The sequence below is a fragment of the Schistocerca cancellata genome, chromosome 6 (genome assembly GCF_023864275.1).
Source record: "Schistocerca cancellata isolate TAMUIC-IGC-003103 chromosome 6, iqSchCanc2.1, whole genome shotgun sequence".
NCBI lineage: Eukaryota > Metazoa > Arthropoda > Insecta > Orthoptera > Acrididae > Schistocerca > Schistocerca cancellata.
The window spans coordinates 692900518-692928489 of record NC_064631.1 but is presented as its reverse complement, the minus strand read 5'-3'; the positions used below and the strand labels follow the sequence as shown (position 1 = coordinate 692928489).

The 27972-nt window shown below is 42.8% G+C and overlaps 1 protein-coding gene across 1 annotated transcript in view; it reads left to right on the top strand.

Annotated features, from left to right (window-relative positions):
• LOC126088480 (sialin-like) overlaps window positions 1-27972 on the top strand; it is a 281989-nt gene that overhangs the window by 32540 nt on the left and 221477 nt on the right. The window lies entirely within an intron of this gene.

Here is a 27972-nt window from a genome sequence, read left to right as displayed (position 1 = left end):
TAATTAATAAAACCGGAAAACTGAAAGTTAATTTAGTGACTGAAGTTAATAGTGAGCTTTCTTTCTGAAGCTCATCGAAATTCAGTAAAATACGGTTAGTCTTGGACCACCTCAACAATCATTTCAAAAGCTACTTGAATCTACGCAATTTAGAAATAAGAGATTTAACTTTCAACTTGAATTAAATGATTCTGAACAATTAACAATAGTAAAATTTAGTACGTACCAAGCTGAGCTGCAGTCACAGGTAAGCTAAAATATGGTAACAAAACTCGCACTCATAATTTGTGCTTGTGTAATCTAAATATTGTAGCCAGCTACGAATATCTTAACTGAACTTTGAAATTAAAGCAGTGAAATCGAATTATGCTGGCGTTTGAATTTCAACGTCACTCGGGTTCATTCGGGAAAAGGAAGGGACCCTGCTTGGTAATGCAATTGGGACAATGAGCAACAAAGGTTCATGCTACGATACTGTAATTTTGTGATTTGAACAGTTTGAAAAGCTGAGGTCTGCCATACAGTTCCCGTCCGCGACACTGTGTCAGAAACTATCATAGCAAGTCAAGCGCAATTACATGCTGCCAAACCCCGAAAGCGCGGCAACTCGCGGGAGCTTTACACAACACACCTGCTCTACTCGCTACTCCAGCCAGACCCTCTCTGCCCGCGCTCCACGCGACAGAGTTAACACTACCAAAGATCCTACACACTTTGATTCTTCACACGACCTATCGATGTAATCGTTCGATAGCAGTTTTCCCTAGGCAAGACCCAGCGTAAAAATACAAATAATATTTACGAAACAAACCAATTATACATCGACATAAATGCATAAATATATATATACATATAGTAAAACAATTACAATATACAAAGACACAGAAACGTCATATATTCAGGTAACAAAATAAGGAAAAAAATTATAGTACAATAGATGGAAATACGAGGATATTCATTTCCGGCGTTACACATTCACGTATCGTACAGCCGTTACGGCGCCTTCCTTGACCACCAGCGGCGTGCGTCGGCTCCATACAATGCCACCTCAAAACAGCAGGGAACCTCCACCTTGCTGCACTCGCTGAACAGTGTGTCTAAGGCGTTCAGCCTGACCGGGTTGCCTCCAAACAAGTCTCCGACGATTGTCTGATTGAAGGCATATGCGACAATCATCGATAAAGAGAACGTGATGCCAATCCTGATCGGTCCATTCGGCATAGTGTTGGTCCCATCTGTACCGCTCTCCATGCTGTCGTGTGGTTTGCAAAGATGGACTTCGTCATGGACGTCAGGAGTGAATTTGCGCATCATGCAGGCTATTGCGCACAGTTTGAGTCGTAACACGACGTCCTGTGGCTGCACGAAAAGCATTATTGAACATGGTGGCGTAGCTGTCAGGGTTCCTCCGAGCCATAATCCATAGGCAGCGGTCATCCACTGCAGTAGTAGACCTGGGGCGGCCTGAGCTAGGCATGTCATCGGCAGTTCCTGTCTCTCTGTATCTCCTCCATGTCCGAACAACATCGCTTTGGTTCACTTCGAGACGCCTGGACACTTCCCTTGTAGAGAGCCCTTCCTGGCACAAAGTAACAATGCGGACGCGATCGGATCGCAGTATGGACCGTCTAGGCATGGTTGAACTACAGACAACGCGAACCGTCTACCTCCCTTCCTGGTGGAATGACTGGAACTGATCGGCTGCCGGACCCCCTCCGTCTAATAGGCGCTACTCATGCATGGTTCTTTACATCTTTGGGTGGCTTTAGTGACATCTCTGAGCAGTCAAAGGAACTGCATCTGTGATATAATATCCACGGTCAACGTCTATCTTCAGGAGTTCTGGGAACTGGGGTGATGCAAAACTTTTTTTTATGTGTGTATATCGAGACTAAGGGTGGTCCTATCACACTTCCCTGCTGCACTCCTGACGACACCCTTGTCTGATGTGTGTATTGCAGAGTGGCTGACTCCTCCCTTTTTTTCCTTGCGGTCAGCCAGCCACTTCCATCTGCTACTTTGTTTTAGCACCCTCTACCTTCTTCTTCCTGTGTTGTCCATGTTTTACTGCTGACGCCCTGCTTCATCCCACGCTTCGGTGTGGGTGAGCACATATTTTTCAATGATTGTTCCCCGTGTTGTCTGTTCCGTTATATGTAAATGTTCTGCGTTTTTTCTTAACACCCGTCTCACTATGATACTGAACGGGCGCTGAAGACCTTGCTGTCGTGCGCCCACAAAACCCTTCTCTATACCTCTATCTTGTCTGATGTACACTCACCGTCGAGGACAACATACAGGTTTTCGGGAATCTAAAAATATGGAATCTGCCTGCTGCCCTTCATCCATACTTCGCAGGAAATTATGTGAGAAAATTGCAAGCTGAGTTCCCCACGAGCGATGGGCTCTAAAACCTTGCTATTTGTCGACTGAAGTTTCTCCGTCTCAAGGAATTTTATTAGATTCTTATTCAGAATACATTCAAGAATTCAGCAGCAAAACCGAAGTTAAGAATATTAATCCGTAATATTGCGGGTCAGTTCTTATATACAGGAGTCACCTGCGGTTTCTTCTAGTCGCTTGGAACTTTGCGCTGGGCGAGAGATTAGAGATAAAAGCAAGCTAAGTAAGCCAATGCCGTAAAGTATTCTTTGTAAAAGCGAATTGAGATTCCAGTCGGACCTGGCGACCTGTTTTCAGCTCTTGCTTCTCTACTCCAGGCAGCCCTATTACTGTGTTCTCCAAACGGGAACCTGTGCTATGGTCAAACGACCGTATGTTTGTACGATTCTCCGATTTCTTAAAAGAAAATTTAAAACTTCGGCTTTCGTTTTGCTATCTTCTACTGCCACGCCGGCCGCGGTGGTCGTGCGGTTCTAGGCGCTCCAGTCCGGAGCCGCGGTGCTGCTACGGTCGCAGGTTCGAATCCTGCCTCGGGCATGGATGTGTGTGATGTCCTTAGGTTAGTTAGGTTTAATTAGTTCTAAGTTCTAGGGGACTGATGACCACAGCAGTTGAGTCCCATAGTGCTCAAAGCCATTTGAACCAACTGCCACGCCAGACTGGTCAACAAGGGTCTGCATGGAAGCCTTAGACCCACTAAGCGATTTTACTTAAGATCAGAATTTTCTCAGGTTCTCGGCCAAATTCTTTGCTAAGGTGAAACGATATCAGTTGTTGTAAGCTTCCCGCATCGGTTTTTATACAGATACACGAATCTCTACTAACTTTTGCCTGTCGTCATTTGCGCGTTCTGTTTGAACTTAAGAGTGTAACGGGCTTTGCTTCTTCAGCATTTTCCGAATTTTGTTACTAAATCACGACGGTCTCTTCCGTCTTTAAACCACTTCCTCAGCACATACTTCTCCAGAGCACGACTTACAATGCATTTAACCTTTGCCTAGAATTCCTCTACTTCCATGAACTGGAACTAAATGATCCCCACTCATTGTCTAAGTAGGGTGCTAGCAACCGCATTCCTTCTATTTCTAGCAAAAATACTCTCCTAGCCTTCTTGGTTTACTTATTAACTTTATTAATCATAGTCGCTATGATGGCATCACGATCACTAAGCCCTGTCTCTATACTGACACTGTCGATAAGGTCACGCCTGTTTGTAGCTACAAGGTCTAAAATACACTGGCGTCCAAAATTAAAGCAACTAATGGAAATTTTGCAAGGTTGCGTTTATTTTGCCGCAGAACAGTACAAACAGATGATACAAAAGTAGAAACAATATGAAAAATACAAAACGTAATCAACTGCAATAAGCATTATGGTGGACGAAAATGTTCTTCGTTTTTTTTCCAACTTAACGGATTTGCACACACATTCTGGCAACTGGTTAATATGCTCAGTATGACACCTATACAGGTCTGACAACGACGGGACATGCTGTGAATGATATCACCAATCTCATGCTGAGGCAATAACGCCCATTCTTCCTGTAGAGCTGTACACGAGTCGTGGAGAGTGGTTGATGGGTGCTGACGTGCATCCCAGACATGTTCTATGGACTTTAAATCGGTCGACCGAGCAGGCAACGCCATGCTTGCAATACTTTCCGTTTCCAAAATAAACATCAACCACCTGTGCTCCATGAGGTCGAGCATCGTCCATCAAAATGAACTCTGGGCCCACAACACTTCGCAACAACCGCGCATGAGATCCCAAGATCTCGTCACGGTACCTGACAGCAGTTAAATCTTGATGATTCACCCGAACAATTTCATGAACAGGTGTTCGAGTGGTCAACATAATTCCTGCCCACATCATTACGGATCCTCTCCGTTACCGGTCTCTTTCCACAATGTTTGGGTCCAGAAATCGTGTTTCATGTGCCCTTCAGGTGCGAATCCGTCGAAAATCACTCTCCAGACCAAATCAGGGCTCATTTCTGAAAAGAACGTTGGCCCACCGTTGGACCGTCCATGTGGTATGTTGACGGCTCCAATCTGGACATTATCTTCTGTGAAGACACGCCAGACCCAAACAGACAGCAGGTCTCCAACAATAAAGACCATTCTGCTGAAGCCTTCTGTACACCGTTTGCCTCGATACAACACGTCCACGGGATGCTGCCACTTGTAGTGCAGTACTGAGGCGTTACTGTCGTGCCCTTACAGCCAAACAACGGCCCACTCTTTCTGACGTCGCATGTGGTCGGCCCTGTCCCGCTCTTCGGAACACAGTTTCGGTCTCTACAAACTGTCGCCTCATGCGAGAAACAACAAAACGATTCACATTAGGCCATCGGGCCAAATTTGTTTGCGACTCTCCTGCTTCCATTCTTCCTGTGGCCCTCCACAGCAGAGAGTATGTAGGCGTCTTCTCCGTGCCATACTGCACCGTCTGTGACTGTACGCAGCGATTGTGGATGTGGGACTACCCGGCAAACACTACCCCGCTTGATAGGTGCCCTAACGTCATTGCTGGCGTGGTTGTCCGTTGATCTAAATGTCATCTTCCGTGCATCTACATCTACATATACATGGATACAATGCATATCACATTTAAGTGCCTGGCAGATGGTTCATTGAACCACCTTCATAATTCTCTGTTATTCCAGTCTCGTATAGCGCGCGAAACGAACGAATAACTGAAACTTCCTGGCAGATTAAAACTGTGTGCCCGACCGAGACTCGAGTCCCGAGTTCGAGTCTCGGTCGGGCACACAGTCTTAATCTGCCAGGAAGTTTCATATCAGCGCACACTCCGCTGCAGAGTGAAAATCTCATTCTGGAAACATCCCCCAGGCTGTGGCTAAGCCATGTCTCCGCTATATCCTTTCTTTCAGGAGTGCTATTTCTGCAAGGTTCGCAGGAGAGCTTCTGTAAAGTTTGGAAGGTAGGATTCAAATGGTTCAAATGGCTCTGAGCACTATGGGACTCAACATCTTAGGTCATAAGTCCCCTAGAACTTAGAACTACTTAAACCTAACTAACCTAAGGACATCACACACACCCATGCCCGAGGCAGGATTCGAACCTGCGACCGTAGCAGTCCCGCGGTTCCGGACTGCAGCGCCAGAACCGCTAGACCACCGCGCCCGGCGGAAGGTAGGAGACGAGATACTGGCAGAAGTAAAGCTGTGAGTACCGGGCGTGAGTCGTGCTTCGGTAGCTCAGTTGGTAGAGCACTTGCCCGCGAAAGGCAAAGGTCCCGAGTTCGAGTCTCGGTCGGGCACACAGTTTTAATCTGTCAGGAAGTTTCATATCAGCGCACACTCCGCTGCAGAGTGAAAATCTCATTCTGGAAACATCCCCCAGGCTGTGGCTAAGCCATGTCTCCGCTATATCCTTTCTTTCAGGAGTGCTAGTTCTGCAAGGTTCGCAGGAGAGCTTCTGTAAAGTTTGGAAGGTAGGAGACGAGGTACTGGCAGAAGTAAAGCTGTGAGTACCGGGCGTGAGTCGTGCTTCGGTAGCTCAGTTGGTAGAGCACTTGCCCGCGAAAGGCAAAGGTCCCGAGTTCGAGTCTCGGTCGGGCACACAGTTTTAATCTGTCAGGAAGTTTCATATCAGCGCACACTCCGCTGCAGAGTGAAAATCTCATTCTGGAAACATCCCCCAGGCTGTGGCTAAGCCATGTCTCCGCTATATCCTTTCTTTCAGGAGTGCTATTTCTGCAAGGTTCGCAGGAGAGCTTCTGTAAGGTTTGGAAGGTAGGAGACGAGATACTGGCAGAAGTAAAGCTGTGAGTACCGGGCGTGAGTCGTGCTTCGGTAACTCAGTTGGTAGAGCACTTGCCCGCGAAAGGCAAAGGTCCCGAGTTCGAGTCTCGGTCTGGCACACAGTTTTAATCTGCCAGGAAGTTTCATATCAGAGTGAAAATCTCATTCTGGAAACATCCCCCAGGCTGTGGCTAAGCCATGTCTCCGCAATATCCTTTCTTTCAGGAGTGCTAGTTCTGCGAGGTTCGCAGGAGAGCTTCTGTAAAGTTTGGAAGGTAGGAGACGAGATACTGGCAGAAGTAAAGCTGTGAGTACCGGGCGTGAGTCGTGCATGGGGTAGCTCAGACGGTAGAGCACTTGCTCGCGAAAGGCAAAGGTCCCGAGTTCGAGTCTCGGTCGGGCACACAGTTTTAATCTGCCAGGAAGTTTCATATCAGCGCACACTCCGCTGCAGAGTGAAAATCTCATTCTGGAACGAATAACTGTATCTTTCCGTACCAGCTCTGACTTCCTTTATTTTATCATGGTGATCGTTTCTTCCTATGTAGGTCGATCTCAGCGAAATATTTTCGCATTTTGAGCAGAAAGTTTGTGTATGGAATTTCGTGAGAAGATTTCGCTGCAACAAAAAACGCATTTGTCCTAATGACGTCCACACCAAATCCTGTGTCACTTCAGAGACACTCCCTCAGCCGGCCGCTGTGGTCGAGCGGTTCTAGGCGCTTCAGTCCGGACGCGCGCGGCTGCTACAGTCGCAAGTTCGAATCCTGCCTCGGGCATCGATGTGTGTCATGTCATTAGGTTTAAGTAGTCCTAAGTCTAGGGAACATGACCTCAGATGTTACGTCCCGTAGTGCTTAGAGCCATTTGAATCATTTTTGACACTCCCTCCCCTCTTCCGCGATAATACAAAACGTGCTGCCCTTCCTTGAATTTTTTCGATGTACTCCGCAATCCTATCTGGTAAAGATCCCACACCGCGCAGTAGTATTATAAAAGAGGACGGACAACCGTAGTGTAGGCAGTCTCCTTAGTAGATCTGTTACATTTTCTAAGTGTCTTTGGTTAGCCTCCCTCACAACATTTTCTATGTGTGCCCTCCAATTTAAGTTGTTCGTAATTGTAATTCCTAGGTTTTTAGTTGAATTTACGGCCTTTAGATTTGACGGATTTATCGTGTAACCGAAGTTTAGCGGATTCCTTTTAGCATTCATATGGATGACCTCACACTTGTCGTTATTTAGGGTCAATTGCCAATTTTCGCACCATACAGATATATTTTCTAAATCGTTTTGGAATTTGTGTCGATCTCCTGATGACTTTATTGATAGGTAAACGACAGCGTCATCTGCAAACAACCACAGACGGCTGCTCAGATTGTCCCCAAAATCGTTTATGTAGATAAGGAACAGTAAAGGGCCTATAACACTACCTTGGGGAACGCCAGAAATCACTTATGTTTTAGTCGATGACTTTCCGTCAATTACCATGAGCTGTGACCTCTCTGACAGGAGCCGGCCGCGGTGGTCTAGCGGTTCAGGCGCTCAGTCCGGAACCGCGAGACTGCTACGGTCGCAGGTTCGAATCCTACCTCGGGCATGGATGTGTGTGATGTCCTTAGGTTAGTTAGGTTTAAGTAGTTCTAAATTCTAGGGGACTGATGACCACAGAAGTTAAGTCCCATAGTGCTCAGAGCCATTTGAACCATTTCTCTGACAGGAAATCACGAATCCAGTCACATAATTGAGACGATATTCCATAAGCAAGCCATTTCACTACAAGCCGCTTGTGTGGTACAGTGTCAAAAGCCTTCCGGAAATCCAGAAATACGGAATCAATCTAAAATCCCTTGTCAATAGCACTCAACACTTCATGCAAGTAAAGAGCTAGTTGTGTTTCACAAGAACGATGTTTTCTAAATCCGTGTTGACTGTGTGTCTATAGACCGTTTTCTACAAAGTAATTCATAATGTTCGAAGGCAATATGTGTTCCAAAATCCTGCTGCATATCGATGTTAGTGATATGGGCCTATAATTTAGAGGATTACTCCTACTACCTTTTCGAATATTGGTGTGATCTTCGCAACTTTCCAGTCTTTGGGTACGGTTCTTTCGTCGAGCGAACGATTGTATATGATTGTTAAGTATGGAGCTATTACATCAGCATACTCTTAAAGGAACCTAACTGGTATACATTCTGGACCAGAAGACTTGCTTTTATTAAGCAACACGGTCGTAACGACATGTGTTGACATTTTGTACGATTATATCGTGAAATGGAGAAAGTATGGGGAAATAGCAGCTGCTGCTTTAATTTTGGACACCAGTGTATTTCCACTACGTGTGGCTGTGGAACTAGCAACTCAGTCAGTTTTCGGAAAACGTTTCCAAAAGTATTTCGCAAGACTAATTGTCCGTACCCCTGCAACGAATCCTTAGACATCTTAGTCTATACTCGGTAGTTGAAGTCGCCTAGAATTAGCATTGCATGATCTGGGTGTTTTGCGCTACTCAGCATAGACTTCCTTTGAATGACTCTAAAGATGTCACAGCAGGATCGGGTGGCCGGTAAAAACATCCAACAGTTAACTTGTTTTCACCTAAACCTGTTATACGCCTCGAGATTACTTCACAATCACACTCAAATTCGGTCTCATTAGACACAAAATTTTTGTCGACTGCAATTAACACTCTCCTACTAATGGCGTCTAACCTGTTTTCCGATATATGTTCCATGAATCGTTTAATATTTCAGAGCTTTCTACTTCGGGTTTCAGACAGCTCTCGGTCCACAAAATAATTTGAGTGCGACAAATTTCCCAGAGGGCAGTAAGTTCGAGAACTTTGTTACTAATACTTCGACAGTTTGCTGATAACATTTTGAAAGTGGAAGTGTCTTTACTCTGATCCTAATCTGACTTCGCTGTGCGTGTGTCGATTGGCGAGTGTTCATCAGAGTACCTCAAACTACCGCCTAGCCTAAAAAATAAATAAATAAATAAAAACAGCGTACTCCACCACTACTCTGCTACCCGAGTAGCTGCTTCCCTTGTATAGAGCACCCCTGCCTGTCAAGGGGAGTCCTAAGACTCTCCACCCGATAACGTGAATCCAGAAACCTGCAGCTAAGGCCGTCACTAAGTCGACAAAGCCTACGGTTGAGATCCTCCATTCGGCTCCAGACAAAAGGACCCTGATCTAGAAGGCCGCTGTGGCCGAGCGCTTCAGTCTGGAACCGCGCTACTGCTGCTACTGTCGCAGGTTCGAATCCTGCCTCGGGCATTGATGTGTGTGATGTCCTTAGGTTAGTTAGGTTTAAGTAGTTCCAAGTCTAGGGGACTGATGACCTCAGATGTTAAGTCCCATAGTGCTCAGAGCCATTTGAGCCACTTTTGACCTCGATCTACTCTGAGAACAATGCTCCAAATTGCGAACTCTGCTTACACCCCACGCGCGAGACCAGCAGCCTCCACACTTTCACTAGATGCCTGTAGGGCCTCGGGGCCCAAGGGACAGGAGTAAGTGGTGCCGACGTGGGCCACAACTTGCAGACAACTGCACGCTCGATAGCCCGCAGGCAGAGCCGCCTCCACATCTCGGATGACCGCCCCCTCCCCCCGCCCCTCCCGCAGACATATGGAGTGTACACTGCCTTTCTTTCCGTCCCTGAATACTATTTCCCTTAGTGGCTGTATAGCGCCTAGCGTTGGAGCTCCCGATAACTGACAAACCCTTGCCCCCGAGCGCCTGCTCGGACCCTGCTGAATGAGCAGCAACTTGTCCACTCACAGGGTGGGTGGGCGAGGCCAGAGAGCCAGCCTCCATATTGGTCCTCCGCCTCGAGCTACGCGAACGCGCTCCCAGCCGCCAGTCACCCTGCGGTGAGGGCAGATCCCCCGTGTGGGGTCAACTGGAAGGTGCCTCGGCAGCAGAGCCCGTAGGGGAAACTAGCGACGCCTGAGGGGTCCCATGTGACGTGCCGAATGCTCTGCCTCCGCTACACCCCGAGGCAGCAGCCTGGAGGCCAAAAGCGCCTGCAGAGGTTCACGACCTGCGGCCAGCTTCCCCCACGTCCGCACAAAACATGCACACATCCTGTCCATCCCAGCACTTCTAAGAAAACATGGAAAAGGCTAAATACGAAACTTTTTGCTGTGCAGATGTGTCGCAGTGTAACCTCCCCCTCACTTATCGACCCTAATGACAGTGAAAAATGAAACCGCGTGTACCTAATGGGAATTTGGGAAAAGCAATCGTCACCGAAGTTAATTTGTCGGTAAAGAGGGAGGAAAGGGTTACATCTAAATGAAAGGAAAAATGCCAATGAAACTGGTGGAAATTAATTTTGAAAAGGGGTAAAGTTAATAAAGAAAGTAAATGTGCGGCCGTTACATTAACAATCAACTAGCGGTAATTAGATATTTGAGATTTGGGGGAAATTACGGTCGCCAGTCCTAAGGACAATTACTATAGTAACCGAAAAAGAAAGGTTATTACACATATAATTAGCACTAGAAGCGTGGCAACTGAAGGTTGACACATGTAGTGTGAAAACTGAAAGTTTGTCAGAAATAATAAATTTCGCTACACTCAGACTTAATTTAGCAAAAGAATTAATAAAACCCGGAAAATTGAAAGTTAATTTAGTGACTGAAGTTAATAGTCAGCTTTCTTTCTGAAGCACATCGAAATTCAGTAAAATACGGTTAGTCTTGGACTACCTCAACAATCATTTCAAAAGCTACTTGAATCTACGCAATTTAGAAATAAGAGATTTAACTTTGAACTTGAATTAAATGGTTCTGAACAATTAACAATAGTAAAATTTAGTACGTACCAAGCTGAGCTGCAGTCACAGGTAAGCTAAAATATGGTAACAAAACTCGCACTCTTAATTTGTGCTTGTGCAATCTAAATACTGTGGCCAGCTATGAATACTTTAACTGAACTTTGAAATTAATGCATTGAAATCGAATTATAGTACTTCAATGCTGGCGTTTGAATTTCAACGACACTCGGGTTCATTTCGGAAAAGGAAGGGACCCTGCTTGGTAATGCAATTGGGACAATGAGCAACAAAGGTTCATGCTACGTTGCTGTAATTTTGTGATTTGAACAGTTTGAAAAGCTGAGGTCTGCCATACAGTTCTAAAACTTTACGTGCTTCCAGTCTTCCTTGTTGGTTGATTGAAGGTTTGAAGCCGTCGATCGAGGAGGTGGCGACAGTCACTCATTGTCGGCCGTCGCTGTTGCAGAAGCTGGATGTTGGCGCGCCTTCTTCTCGACACGGTCACCAGGCGAAACGGGCTCTTGATGTGCGCCAGCTAATACTTCCCGTCCGCGACACCATGTCAGAAACTATCATCGCAAGTCGAGCGCAATTACATGCTGCCAAACCCCGAAAGCGCGGCATCTCGCGGGAGCTTCACACAACACACCTGCTCCACTCGCTACTCCAGACAGACTCCCTCTCTGCCCGCGCTCCATGCGGCAGAGTTAACACTACCAAAGATCCTACACACTTTGATTCTTCACACGACCTATCGATGTAATCGTTCGATAGCAGTTTTCCCTAGGCAAGACCCAGCGTAAAAATACAAATAATATTTACGAAACAAACCAATCATACATCGACATAAAAGCATATATATATATATATATATATATACAAATAGTAAAACAATTTCAATATGTAAAGACACAGAAATGTCATATATCCAGGTAACAAAAATAAGAAAAACAAATTTATAGTACAATAGATGGAAATAGGAGGATATGCATTTCCGGCGTTACAGCAGACGAAGACTGGAATATGGCTTATTGAAATCAACGGTTGTTACATGTTAAAAACAGACAAATGAATAACAACTGAGCTACAGACTGCTAGAATTTACGCTTTAAAGCTACGTAACGCGATATCACGCCTGTTAAAGAGGAAAACAAGCACAGAATTTAAGAATTAATTCCTTTCGAAGGAATTATAGGCTCATTTGCCGGGAGCAGTTTAGATAAACCACGAATGATCTAAACCTAGATCGTGGTACGCGGATTTGAACTATCGTCCCCCCGAACGCGAGTCCAGTCTGCTAACCTCTGCAACACATTGTTCGGTGAGAGGACTTAAGAGTCGCTCCAAAACATTGGTTAAGTGAGCAGCAACTGCACAATATAGAACGATGACAGTGGAGAGGTACTTTACATTGAAACGCAGTCTCGGACGACAATTTTTCAAGACGGAAAATTGCGTGAGCATTTATCATCCAAGCTAAATTACGTACACACGACACTCAGACACACAAAAAACAATATCCGTGCTAAAATTTTTGAACTGCCATGGCGCCAGTAGCCTACAATATAAAAAAAATAAAAAGGACGCTTTAAAAAAAATGGTTCAAATGGCTGTGAGCACCCAGTTGAGGTCATCAGTCCCCTAGAACTTAGAACTACTTAAACCTAACTAACCTAAGGACATCACACACATCCAAGCCCGAGGCTGGATTCGAACCTGCGACCGTAGCGGTCTCGTGGTTCCAGACTGAAGCGCCTAGAACCACTCGGCCACCACGGCTGGCACGCATTAAAAATTTCATGTGCAGTTTAGGTCGCCGGCCGGAATGGCCGAGCAGCTAAAGGCGCTGCAGTCTGGAACCGCACGACCGCTACGACCGCAGGTTCGAATCGTGCCTCGGGCATGGATGTGTGTGATGTCCTTAGGTTAGTTAGATTTAAGTAGTTCTAAGTTCTAGGGGATAGATGACCTCAGCAGTTAAGTCCCATAGAGCCCAGAGCTATTTGAACCATTTTACGTCGACGATACATTCGTCATATGGCCTCATGGACATGGAAAGCTGGAAGAATTCCTGGAACGCATCAACAACGTCCACGACCATATAGTGTTCACAACGGTAGTAGAGAAGAACGGTTCCTTACCGTTCCTGGAAATCCTTGTCCGCCGTAAACCCGGTGGGTGTCTCTATCACAGCGTTTACCGCAATCCCACCAACACGGATCGGTATCTGCCCGCCACCAACTACTATCACCCAGCACAGAACGGTCTGTTCTGAGGACCTTAGTACACCGAGAGGAAACCGTCTCAGACGTTGTAAACCTACCGAGGGAACTGAGCCACATACGTTAAGTTTTCAAGGGAGACGGTTGTAACAACAGAAAAATTTCGCTAGCAGTTTCTTCTAAGCGCAAAAGCAGAAGACCTCCGAGGAAGACACTAAGAAGATTGCGTTTTTACCGTTTTGTGAGCTAATAACAGGGAAGATTAGTCGGCGCCTGAAGAAATATAATATCGACACAGGAGTCTTCAGGCGCCTAGCAAACATCCGACAGCTAATGAAGTCTGTGAAAGACGATTTAGGCCCAAGAACGCATGGAGTATACAAAATACTGTGTGGGTGTGGGCAGTTTTATGTCGGCCATGCTGTCCGCTCAGTTGAACAGCGCCGCATACAACATGAAAGGTGTTTCCGTGTACGCTATCCCGAAAAATCAACTGGAGCGGAGCATACTCTGGAAAACGGACACCGAATTGCACTCGACGATACTTCTATTGTTAAACGGACTAACGGCTCCTCCTGGAATGGCGGAATAAATGAGGCAATAGAGATTAAAATACAGGACACCACCATCAATAAAGACGGTGGAGTGCAGCTGAGTACGGCCTGGGGTCCTGTGATTGTGGAGTTGAAGTGGGAGCGGCGGTCTCGCCACAAAACATTGTCATGTATGGCGCGCGACTGGGGACCAGTGACGTCACTGGCAGTCAGCTGCTATATAAGCACGGCAGCGGCATTCACACGACTGTTAACCACTTGACAACGGCAGAGGAGATCTCTGCCGAAAGCTCGTGGGCAGTTAACCACTTGACAGTTAGAGTATATAATATGTCTGCATCTCGGATAATATACTTACAGTCAAGCACCCTTGATATGACACAAGTAAATGACTATAATTGGACTGCTTTGGCCTAATTTTTGTAACGTTATAATAGTTTTGGTTTCGTCTTATGTTAGCGTGCTGCTGAAAGCTGACATAATGAACAATACTGGTTGCAAGACAAAATACAGGGTGTTTCAAAAATGACCGGTATATTTGAAACGGCAATAAAAACTAAACCAGCAGCGATAGAAATACACCGTTTGTTGCAATATGCTTGGGACAACAGTACATTTTCAGGCAGACAAACTTTCAAAATTACAGTAGTTACAATTGTCAACAACAGATGGCGCTGCGGTCTGGGAAACTCTATAGTACGATATTTTCCACATATCCACCATGCGTAACAATAATATGGCGTAGTCTCTGAATGAAATTACCCGAAACCTTTGACAACGTGTCTGGCGGAATGGCTTCACATGCAGATGAGATGTACTGCTTCAGCTGTTCAATTGTTTCTGGATTCTGGCGGTACACCTGGTCTTTCAAGTGTCCCCACAGAAAGAAGTCACAGGGGTTCATGTCTGGCGAATAGGGAGGCCAATCCACGCCGCCTCCTGTATGTTTCGGATAGCCCAAAGCAATCACACGATCATCGAAATATTCATTCGGGAAATTAAAGACGTCGGCCGTGCGATGTGGCCGGGCACCATCTTGCATAAAGCACAAGGTGTTCGCAGTGTCGTCTAAGGCAGTTTGTACCGCCACAAATTCATGAAGAATGTCCAGATAGCGTGATGCAGTAATCGTTTCGGATCTGAAAAATGGGCCAATGATTCCTTTGGAAGAAATGGCGGCCCAGACCAGTACTTTTTGAGGATGCAGGGACGATGGGACTGCAACGTGGGGCTTTTCGGTTCCCCATATGCGCCAGTTCTGTTTATTGACGAAGCCATCCAGGTAAAAATAAGCTTCGTCAGTAAACCAAATGCTGCCCACATGCATATCGCCGTCATCAATCCTGTGCACTATATCGTTAGCGAATGGCTCTCGTGCAGCAATGGTAGCGGCGCTGAGGGGTTGCCGCGTTTGTATTTTGTATGGATAGAGGTGTAAACTCTGACGCATGAGACGATACGTGGACGTTGGAGTCATTTGCACCGCAGCTGCAACACGGCGAACGGAAACCCGAGGCCGCTGTCGGATCACCTGCTGCACTAGCTGTGTGTTGCCCTCTGTGGTTGCCGTACGCGGTCGCCCTACCTTTCCGGCACGTTCATCCGTCACGTTCCCAGTCTGTTGAAATTTTTCAAACAGATCCTTTATTGTATCGCTTTTCGGTCCTTTGGTTACATTAAACCTCCGTTGAAAACTTCGTCTTGTTGCAACAACACTGTGTTCTAGGCGGTGGAATTCCAACACCAGAAAAATCCTCTGTTCTAAGGAATAAACCGTGTTGTCTACAGCACACTTGCACGTTGTGAACAGCACACGCTTACAGCAGAAAGACGACGTACAGAATGGCGCACCCACAGACTGCGTTGTCTTCTATATCTTTCACATCACTTGCAGCGCCATCTGTTGTTGAAAATTGTAACTACTGTAATTTCGAAAGTTTGTCCGCCTGAAAATTTACTGTTGTCCCAAGCATATTGCAACAAACGGTGTATTTCTATCGCTGCTCGTTTAGTTTTTATTGCCGTTTCAAAGATACTGGTCATTTTTGAAACACCCTGTAAATACATTCACTTCATGCCAACTCAGTCTATGTTATTAAATCAAAAATGACCTGAATTCAATACTACTAGTCTACTACTTTTTCGCTGTCTTTGGAGAATAATATTTAGTGAATCTAATCATATTCACACTTTTAGAATTTCGTAAATAGTGTAACCTCCCAAGAGATAAATTATATAATAACATCCCAACAGTAAAAAATATAATTATATAACTCACATTCAGTGTAACTGCCCAACAGATAAATTCCGTAACCTACCAATAGTAAAAATGTGACTAATCTTTCAATTAAATTGTCGCTCACTTATAATTTTTCAATAATTGACTGTGAATTTAACCTGGTAAATTTTGGACTTCAGCAGTGCTGCGTCGTGGCCCTGAAAGATCATTCTGAAAAAATTAAAAATCTTACCTCAATAAGGTCGCCGGATAACGCATATATATCTGCTCCTATAAGAAATTTTTCTGGCACAGCCCAGTGCAATAATGGCCGATAGATTTGTCATGTATAAAAAGAAACAACTGCTTTTTCTTTACAATAACTGGGATGACCATGGATTGGAGAAATTAGTAAATTCTTTAAATTGAGATGAATGATTGTCAAAAGTCAATTTTTATAAAAAAGATCCTTATTAAGAGATTTTTTTTAACATTTACATGGGACTTGATATAACAACACTACATATGCGCGAGGCTGCTTTTGCCTTATATCGCTCAGGCTCCGCCATCGCTCCCCACGACAGGCCCAGCCAACGTCATACACACAACAGCTAGCTACTACTTACTGCTACTGCTACAGACACTGCTCTTACTACATACAACACTGCTCTCTGGTCTGAGATTCTCTTATAGCTTACATATCAGGCAGCGCGTGAGCAATCCATCGAAATTACATCTGTTCGAGTGCTCTGGCAACAAATTCCTTAATCGTGGACCTCTTACAATAGGTTTACGCGGTAAATTATGGGTCTTGCGCAGGATAACACTGAAAGTTCTTTCAACGTAGCCCGTACTAGTGTTTACTAAGCGAACTACAATTATCGATATTCCACGATAAAATCAAAGCCCGTCATTTGCTTTGAACGTTCACTCCCGTTGTAGAACCCAGTTATTAGTATAGCACAACTGTACCAAGTTATCATTAATGAGTCATACACTCAGTTATCGCTACATTTTTGCATTTCATGAATTGTATAACTCTATTTTTTGCTACACTAAAGGCTAGTTACCAATCTCTGCAGTAAGCTGGGAAAGTCTATTTTGTTGAGATTGGTAATTATGTTTTAACTCTAAAATAATATTCTCGGTGTCTGCTGCAGACAGAACTGACTGATGAAGAGCTTTTGTTCTATTGATTAGATATGCCACCGTTGTTTTCGAGTGGATGGGGCCCGTGATATCTTCTAATCGCTGGAAATATCTGTTGCTTAAAACGCCTCCAGTAAATTTTGATTAAGACTGCAGCTGATTCGCTCGGTCGCAGACATCTGTCTAGATTCTGGTAAGAGCTCTGCTCCAAGGTCTGCGTTGAATGTGATAAGTAATCTGCCGCGAGACAGACTAGCTGTCATGACTTGATCGAGTGATACACCGCTTCAGTTACAGTAACGACCCTGTGTGACGTTATTTCTGTGACTATCTGTCCTTGACTTCGACACCCACAGACTTTATATGCTACTGATAAGTGGAGGAAGTGAAAGGTGAAAACAAGACAGTTACTAGCCTACAGCATAATAAATCACAGTTGATCTTCATATTGCACCGGAAGCTGATCGGTGAACATTATCGTGAAACCATCCCTCCGATATCTGTTGATGGATGTGAGTTATTCTGTCAAGAAGAAAAAAAGAAAAGAAAATCTCAGCATAGTTACGGATGAGCATCTAACATCAAACTGTCAAAGGCAGTAGGAAATCTCTCTTACGTCAAGCTGCAGTGCGTAATTATAAAAATTATTTCCAATAGAAAGGGCACAAAACTTAGTCCAGTTGTTAGCCCTATTGAGTCTTTACGACTCTGACGTAGTTCATCATGGTACAAAGAGTGAAAATTGCAGACTTCCCTAGCTGGGCATAAATACTTGTCTAAGATATGTGTGCAACAATCGGTTACTTAATAAAGCCAGTCCTTCCTGTAACCAGTTATGGCGGATGTGACCGGGTGGCCGACGTGACTTTCACGAGTGCTGAGACTGCGGTGCTGTTTATGGACTTCTTTGTCACTGGCATCCTTAAATACCTCTCTTCACATATAAAACACCTATAACCATCGATAGCTGCAATACAATATCTGATTACATGCAGCACCTTGAATTTATTTATGCATAACACTAAATATTTCGTCATCTCCTTCCGCATTTTAACCAAACATCTCTGGAACAGGCAAGTGCTCTACCAACTGAGCTACCCAAGCACGACTCACGCCCCGTCCTCACTGCTTTACTTCCGCCAGTACCTCGTCTCCTACCTTCCAAACTTTACAGAAGCTCTCCTGCGAACCACGCAAGACTAGTACTCCTGAAAGAAAGGATATTGCGGAGACATCGCTTAGCCACAGCCTGGGGGATGTTTCTAGAATGATATTTTCACTCTGCAGCGCAGTGTGCGCTGATATGAAACTTCCTGGCAGACTAAAACTATGTGCCAGACCGAGACTCGAACTTGGGGACGAGGTACTGGCGGAAGTAAAGCTGTGAGGACGGGGCGTGGATAGTGCTTGGGTATCTCAGTTGGTAGAGCACTTGCTCGTGAAAGGCACAGGTCCCGAGTTCGAGTCTCGGTCCGGCACACAGTTTTAATCTGCCACGAAGTTTCATATCAGCGCACAATCCGCTGCAGAGTGAAAATCTCATTCTGGATCTCTGGAACACATTACCAAGTAACCTGTGTCTTAAGAACATGCTGCATTTGGGAGGTGATCAAAACTTAATATGTTGTCATCGGAATAGCTTGCCTCGTGGCATACCGCAGCTGTTTTCTTTGTGTTCAACAGCGGGTAATTAGTTCAAAAAATGGTTCAAATGGCTTTGTGCACTATGGGACTTAACATCTGAGGTCATCAGTCTTCTAGAACTTAGAACTACTTAAACCTAACTAACCTAAGGACATCACACACACCCATGCCCGAGGCAGGATTCGAACCTGCGACAGTAGCGGTCGCGCGGTTCCAGACTGAAGCACCTAGAACCGCTCGGCTACTCCGGCCGGAGGTAATTAGTTAGTTAATTAATTACATACATTAGTTCCATATCCTTTCCGCAGATCCCTTCATCGTTAAAGTTATTATGTGACACATGTCAACAGGCAAACATAAGGATATACATTGAAACGCAAAAGAATCTGGTATGTGTATTCAAATAGAGAGATATGTAAACAGCCAGGACAGGGCGCTGCGGTCGGTAACACCTGTGTAAGACAACAAGTGCATGGCGCAGTTGTTAGACCGGTTACTGCTGCTACAGTGACAGGTTATCAAGATTTAAGTAAGTTTGAACCTAGTGTTATAGTCGGCGCATGAGTGATGGGACACAGCATCTCCGAAGTGGCGATGAAGTGGGGATTTTCCCGTTTGACCATTTCGCATGTGTACCGTGATTATCATAAATCCGGTAAAACATCAATTTTTCGACATCGCTGCGGCAGTAAAAAAGATCCGGCAAGAACGGCATGAACGACTGAAGAGAATCGTTCAACGTGACACAAGTGCAACCCTTCCGCAAACTGCTATAGATTTCAATGCTGGGCCATCAACAAATGTCAGCGTGCGAACCATTCAGCGAAACATCATCGATGTGGGCTTTCGGAGTCGAGGGCCTACTCGTGTCCCGTTGATGACTGCACGAGACAAAGCTTTACGCCTCGCCTGGGCCCATCAACACCGACATTGGAATGTTGATGGTTGGAAACATGTTGCCTGGTCGGAAGAATCGCGTTTCAAATTGTATCGAGCGGATGGACCTGTACGGCTATGGAGACAACCTCATGAACCCATGAGCCCTGCATACCAGCAGGGGACTGTTCAAGCTGGTGGAGGCCCTGTAATGGTGTGAGGTGTGTGCAGTTAGAGTGATATTGGACCTGATACGTGTAGATACGCCTCTGACATGTGACACGTACGTAAGCATCCTGTCTGACCGCCAGCATCCATTCATGTCCATTGTGCATTGCGATGTACTTGGGCAATTCCAGGAGGACAATGCGACACCCCATACGTCAAGAATTAGCTGAAGAGTGGCTCCAGGAACACTCTTCTGAATTTAATCACTTTCGCTGGTCCCCAAACTCCCCAGACGTGAACATTATTGAGCATATCTGGGACGCCTAGCGACGTGCTGTTTAGAAGAGATCTCCACCCCCTCGTTCTCTTACGGATTTATGGACAGCCCTGCGCGATTCATGGTGTCAGTTCCCTCCAGCACTACTTCAGACCTTAATTAGTCTATGTCACGTCGTGCTGCGGCACTTCTGCGTGCTCGCGGGGGCCCTACACAATATTAGGCAGATGTACCAATTTTTTTGCCTCTTCAATGTATATAACGCTGCATGCTGCCATTTACACTTTTTTCTATAAAAATGACTAATTTCATTTCTATTCAAGAATTCCTGAATGGTATAAAAGGAGTTGTTAAAAAGAAATATGTTTAATCTAGATTTAAAAACACCTATGCTATCTGTTAGACATATTACTTCCATGGGTAGATTGTCATAGAGTTTTATAGTTGCATATTTGACTCATTCGTGTGTCAACGCCAAATATATTTCCTTCTAATATTGTACTTGTGCCAGTCTCTGTTACTCTCAAGCTCAGATGGATTGTTGATAAAAAAAAATTCATAAGTGAATAAATATACTGTGATGTGATAAAAATTCTCAGCTTCTTAAAGAGATACCTGCAAGATGTATATGTGTGAACTCCACTCGTAATTTAATTACTTTCTTTTGTGCAATGAGTACTTTTTGCTTAAGTAAGGAGTATTATATCACAAGACATCACTGAAAGAAAATATGCAAACTCTGCCAACACACTCACCTCTATATCGTCCGCCCCAGGTAGCTGAGCAGTCAGCGCGACAAAATGTCAATCCTAAGGGCCCGGGTTCGATTCCCGGCTGGGTCGGAGATTTTCTCTGCTCGGGGACTGGGTGTTGTGTTGTCCTATTAGATCGTATTTCCCACTTCTCATCGGTAAGTACGCCTAAGAATTTAATAATTTTCTGCCCTGCTTATTTTCTTGTTGGTATACCAGGTTAACAGGAGGTAGGATATTTTTGATACTAAGAAACCGGATGAGCTCTGTTTTTTCATAGTTTAGAGCTATCCCATTTGTGCAAAACCAGTCAGTAAGTTTCACAAAAACATCTTTTACTATTTTGTCTGTTGCTTCTTGTTCGGGGCTTCACAATAATGCTTACGTCAACTGCAGGCATGAATAATTCTGCTGCCTGATTTGAATAAAATGGCAGATCATTAACACAAAGCAAGAAAAGTAGTGCTACAATGATCGAACCTTGTCGGACACCCATTGTAACGTTTCCCCATGTATATGATGTGTCATCCCTTTTTGTACTACTCGAACAACACAGGGTAATTTTCTGCATCACGTTTCTTAAATGAGAATTAAACCAGGCATATGCTGAACTACGTATTCCATAAAAATTCAACTTCCTTCGATAAATTACAGATGATCCATCTAGCGATATTTTACCATTTAAAGATTTTATGTTTTCAGTACATACAGAAATAACTGACTCACCAGAGGGGCCCTTTTTTTTATACGAACTGTAACTGGCTAAGTATCCCATTGTTATACGGGTGGTTGACAATCCTGGAGAACGTCACCTTCTCAGAAGTATCAGGAAATGATGTAAGGACTGGCACTGTGTGGAGGCGCCCTTCTTAAAGGGAGGCCAAATTGTGGCGTATTTCAGTCTGTCTGAAAATACACAAGTGACTAAGAACATTACATGTCGTAGGACCACAATATTTTAGTGTCTTCTAGGAGATATTAGCCACGACATACGAACTTTTACTTTTTAGAATCGTGATGATCCTCCTTATTTCGGATGGAAATGCAAGAACAATTATTATTTCAGTAAATGTCCGCCCTATTGCTTCTTCGGTGAACTATTTTATCTTCTGAACAATTTGCACCAATTTTCATGCCTATTGTTTTAAAGTAATTGTTAAAAATATCTGCTACACATGAACTACGTTTTATGATGCTCCTGTTCTCTTTAACAGAAATAATGTTATCTTGTATGGTTCCTTGGACAGTCTCTCTCTTAACAATGGTCCATGTTGATTTGAGTTTACTGTCTGATTTGTTAATTTCAGACAAGTTGTGCACACTCTTGGATTTTTTATAACTTTCCTTAATATTTTGCAGCGCTGTTTATAAAATGAAACTATTTCTGAGTCATACCGTCAGACTCCAAGAAGAATATAATAATTCCAGTCCCACAGAAATCAGGTGTTGACAGATGTAAGAATTACCGAACTATCAGTTTAATAAGTCACAGCTGCAAAATACTAGCGCGAATTCTTTACAGACGAATGGAAAAACTGGTAGAAGCCGACCTCGGGGAAGATCAATTTGGATTCCGTAGAAATGTTGGAACACGTGAGGCAATACTGACCCTACGACTTATCTTAGAAGAAAGGTTAAGGAAAGGAAAATCTACGTTTCTAGCATTTGAAGACTTAGAGAAAGCTTTTGACAATGTTGACTGGAATACTCTCTTTCAAATTCTGAAGGTGGCAGGGGTAAAATACAGGGACCGAAAGGCTATTTACAATTTGTACAGAAACCAGATGGCAGTTATAAGAGTCGAGGGGCATGGAAGGAAAGCAGTGGTTGGGAAGGGAGTAAGACAGGGTTGTAGCCTCTCCCCGTTGTTATTCAATCTGTATATTGAGCAAGCAGTAAAGGAAACAAAAGAAAAATTCGGAGTAGGTATTAAAAGTTGTGGCACAACTTGACAAGAGAAAGGGACCGGTTGGTAGGACATGTTCTGAGGCATCAGGGGATCACAAATTTAGCATTGGAGGGTAGCGTGTAGGGTAAAAATCGTAGAGGGAGACCAAGAGATGAATACACTAAGCAGATTCAGAAGGATGTAGGTTGCAGTAAGTACTGGGAGATGAAGAAGTTTGCACAGGATAGAGTAGCATGGAGAGCTGCATCAAACCAGTCTCAGGACTGAAGACCACAACAACAACAACTTGTTCTGGGTATTACGTGCAAGCCTCTGTATCTGTAGTGATCCAAGGCTCCTCTAATGTGGAGCTAATCTGCTTTAGTAACGCTTTGCGCTCCAAAATAAAAACCTGCACATGCTGGCCACTCGTCACCACAATAAACAGGTTTGCAATTTTTGCAATATTCCATTAATGATTTGGCCACTGCGAATAACGGGAACACCACCACACTAAAACAGACTCTTAGCATAGTTCAGATTATTTTTATGAACTATGGGACAGTGTCTTGAAAGGAGAGTATAAGATGAACATCAACAAAAGCAAAACGAAGATAATGGAATGTAGTCGAATTAAGACGGGTGATGCTGAGGGAATTAGATTAGGAAATGAGACACTTGAAGTAGTAAAGGAGTTTTGCTATTTAGGGAGCAAAATAACTGATGATGGTCGAAGTAGAGAGGATATAAAATGTAGACTGGCAATGGCAAGGAAAGCGTTTCTGAAGAAGAGAAATTTGTTAACATCGAGTGTAGATTTAAATGTCTGGAAGTCGTTTCTTAAAGTATTTGTTATGAGTGTAGCCATGTATGGAAGTGAAACATGGATGATAAATAGTTTAGACAAGAAGAGAATAGAAGCTTTCGAAATGTGGTGCTACAGAAGAATGCTGAAGATTAGATGGGTAGATCACATAACTAATGAGGAGGTATTGAATAGAATTGGGGAGAAGAGGAGCTTGTGGCACAACTTGACTAGCAGAAGGGATCGGTTGGTAGGACATCTTCTGAGACATCAAGGGATCACCAATTTAATATTGGAGGGCAGCGTGGAGGGTAAAAATCGTAGAGGGAGACCAAGAGGCGAATACACTAAGCAGATTCAGAAGGATGTAGGCTGCAGTAGGTACTGAGAGATGAAGAAGCTTGCACAGGATAGAGTAGCATGGAGAGCTGCATCAAACCAGTCTCAGGACTGAAGACCACAACAACAACAACATGGATCACCTAATCATGGGAAAAGTTATAGTAAGTAGGGTTCATAAATGGAAGCCGATATCACAAAACTAATCATTTGTTCAAATTGAAAACCAGCATGGAATATTGTTACAATACTACACACAGATATAAAAACGTCTGCATGAAATGAAAAGGATGTGAACAAATACTTATAACTAAACAAAATTCACTCTGTGAAAGTGCAACTTCGGCAGAACTTAATTACAACATGGCAATATGAGCTTGTTTGTTTTCTGTGTACTGCAAGTAACAGAATGAGACGACAATATGTAACAAATGGTAAAACTTACGTCTAAAATTTGCGTACTGATTAGTGGCAAAGGTGTTAACGCAAGAAAAAACTTGCTGATAAGTGCAGAACTTCACAAAAGTTATTATTTACTAAAATGACAAGCCAGCGCAATGGCAAACTTTAATTTCATGTTTAAGATTTACATTTTATTTATTTAAGGCAAAGGAGTATGCTCAAGAAAAACTTACAGCTACGTATGACTTTGAAAAAATTGTTTAGCAGGATGATAAGCCAACATAATTTCAAAATTAAAAAAAAAAACTTACAGTTAAGACTTTACTTGTGTGAGAATTGAGAAAGGTGTTTCTGCAGGAAAAGACTTACAACTAGATATACAAGCCTATAAAATGAAACTGATGCCAGCATGACAGGCAGATCAATAATCCATAAACGTTTTCATGAAAATTTATCATTTGACCAGTGAGAACCTATATATTGTATCAATATCGAGTTTTACATTTGCCAATATTAACTCACACGCATACGCTTCTGTATCCTATTCTACAGAGAATTTGTTTATTTCTACATTTTTGTATTTATATTTCTTTTTTATGAATACAAAAATTCCTGATTTATCCATATCCGATCTACCTGAATATGCAGCTAATTTATAACCATTTACATCAAGATTTTCTATCCCTGTCGTTATGTGGTATTCAGACAGACAAAATGACATCAGTTTCAGTCCAACTACTAAAACCTTGCAAACGAAATAACAGCTCACATCCTTTATTTTTAACTTCTAATATTCTGATGAAATAAGTTAATTTCACTTACTACTTAAGACGAACTGGAAGTCTCTGTTAGTTTAATTTCCTTTAATACTATCTGTCTGAATTGGACCTAAAGTAGGTGTCCACCTGATCCCAATAACCACAATGATTTACCTTTGCGTGCTGGTGGACCCTCCTTATGGTTCCTGCTAGTAGATCTGCTACATTTTCTATCACACTGTCAACACTATGCCAGCTTTCCTCGTCCCTATATATTGTGTTTATTATTTTCTACCATATCGTAGGTTAACTTCACTCCATTATTTCTCAGTCTTTCCTCAATGAGTCAGCTTCTCTAGATTTTAATTCTTCTGTGTTGCTAATTTACATTTTTATTTTGTTATTTCATTACTCCTATATGACAGGAATGTTATATTATGAAACAATTATTTCACACATGGTAACAAGGCTGGCACTACTGTAACATTCATTAATATATCTATTATCTATTACTTTTATCTTTCTTTCCCACAACAGAGATTACGTTGTCGGATTTAGTTAAGTCTACTCCACGTTACTTCTAGCTTCCTCAAGTGTAGGCCTGGTGACTTATTGTTATTTTTTATTCGTTTGCCCTACTGAGGACCACATGAAATAACTTACGTATTCTTTCTTCTCTCCTCTCTCTCGTTCCAGTAGTTCTTCAATGTTTCCCTCGGTTTTCCTTTCTTTCTTCTGTCCATATTATTATTATTATTATTATTATTATTATTATATTCCTTTCTCAGACGTTAATGTCTGTTTAAAAATGGAAAGTGACGCAGACCTTGATCAAGCGTGACTGCCTTTTAACTGTGTGGTATATGTTACATTGCATTTAGGAACTTTCGGGTAATTGAACATGTATCAATAATTATAGATTTCTGTAGTTGTATATATATGTTTGGATGTAGCTGTATTGCATTGATGTACTGGTGGATATTGTGAGGTATGACTCCTGTAATGATAGTATACTTGGTATAATGTCGACTTTATCCTGATGCCACATGTCCTTGACTTCCTCAGCAAGTTGGATGTATTTTTCAATTTTTTCCCCTGTTTTCTTCTGTATATTTGTTGTGTTGGGTATGGATATTTCAATTAGTTGTGTTAATTTCTTCTTTTTATTGGTGAGTATGATGTCAGGTTTGTTATGTGGTGTTGTTTTATCTGTTATAATCGTTCTGTTCCAGTATAATTTGTATTCATCATTCTCCAGTAGATTTTGTGGTGTGTACTTGTATGTGGGAACGTGTTGTTTTATAAGTTTATGTTGTAAGGCAAGCTGTTGATGTATTATTTTTGCTACATTGTCATGTCTTCTGGGGTATTCTGTATTTGCTAGTATTGTACATCCGCTTGTGATGTGATCTACTGTTTCTATTTGTTGCTTGCAAAGTCTGCATTTATCTGTTGTGGTATTGGGATCTTTAATAATATGCTTGCTGTAATATCTGGTGTTTATTGTTTGATCCTGTATTGCAATCATGAATCCTTCTGTCTCACTGTATATATAGCCTTTTCTTAGCCATGTGTTGGATGCGTCTTGATCGATGTGTGGCTGTGTTAGATGATACGGGTGCTTGCCATGTAGTGTTTTTTTTCCAATTTACTTTCTTCGTATCTGTTGATGTTATGTGATCTAGAGGGTTGTAGAAGTGGTTATGAAACTGCAGTGGTGTGGCCGATATATTTATATGAGTGATTGCTTTGTGTATTTTGCTAGTTTCTGCTCGTTCTATAAAGAATTTTCTTAAATTGTCTACCTGTCCATAATGTAGGTTTTTTTGTGTCGATAAATCCCCTTCCTCCTTCCTTTCTGCTTAATGAAAATCTTTCTGTTGCTGAATGTATGTGATGTTTTCTATATTTGTGGCATTGTGATCATGTAAGTGTATTGAGTGCTTCTAGGTCTGTGTTACTCCGTTTCACTACTCCAAATGAGTAGGTCAATATTGGTATAGCATAAGTATTTATAGCTTTTGTCTTGTTTCTTGCTGTCAGTTCTGTTTTCAGTATTTTTGTTAGTCTTTGTATATATTTTTCTTTTAGTTCTTCTTTAATATTTGTATTATCTATTCCTATTTTTTGTCTGTATTCTAGATATTTATAGACATATGTTTTTTCCATCGCTTCTATGCAGTCACTGTGGTTATTCAATATGTAATCTTCTTGTTTAGTGTGTTTTCTCTTGACTATGCTATTTTTCTTCCATTTGTCTGTTCCAAAAGCCATATTTATATCATTGCTGAATACTTCTGTTATCTTTAGTAATTGGTTGAGTTGTTGATTTGTTGCTGCCAGTAGTTTTAGATCATCCATGTATAGCAAATCTGTGATTTTGTGTTGGTATGTTCCAATAATATTGTGTCCATAATTTGTATTATTTAGCGTGCAGGATAGTGGGTTCAGAGCAAGGCAGAACCAGAAAGCACTTAATGAGTCTCCTTGGTATATTCCACGCCTAATCTGTATTGGCTGTGATGTGATATTATTTGAATTTGTTTAGATATTAAGTGTGGTTTTCCAATTTTTCATTACTATGTTTAGGAACTGTATCAATTTAGGATCTACTTTGTATATTTCCAATATTTGTAGTAACCATGAGTGGGGTACACTATCAAAAGCTTTTTGGTAATCAAAGTATGCGTAGTGTAGCGACCTGTGTTTAGTTTTAGCTTGATATGTCACCTCTGCATCTATTATCAGTTGCCTTTTACATCCTCGTGCTCCTTTACAACAGCCTTTTTGTTCTTCATTTACAATTTTGTTCTGTGTTGTATGTGTCATTATTATTGCTATTATTATTATTATTATTATGTACAGATCAAGCAGTATGCACATGCTAATGTTAACCCTCTAAACGTGCCTGGTTAAGTGTATGCGAGGGCCTGATGATCATAATGTTACCAGGTAAAATAAA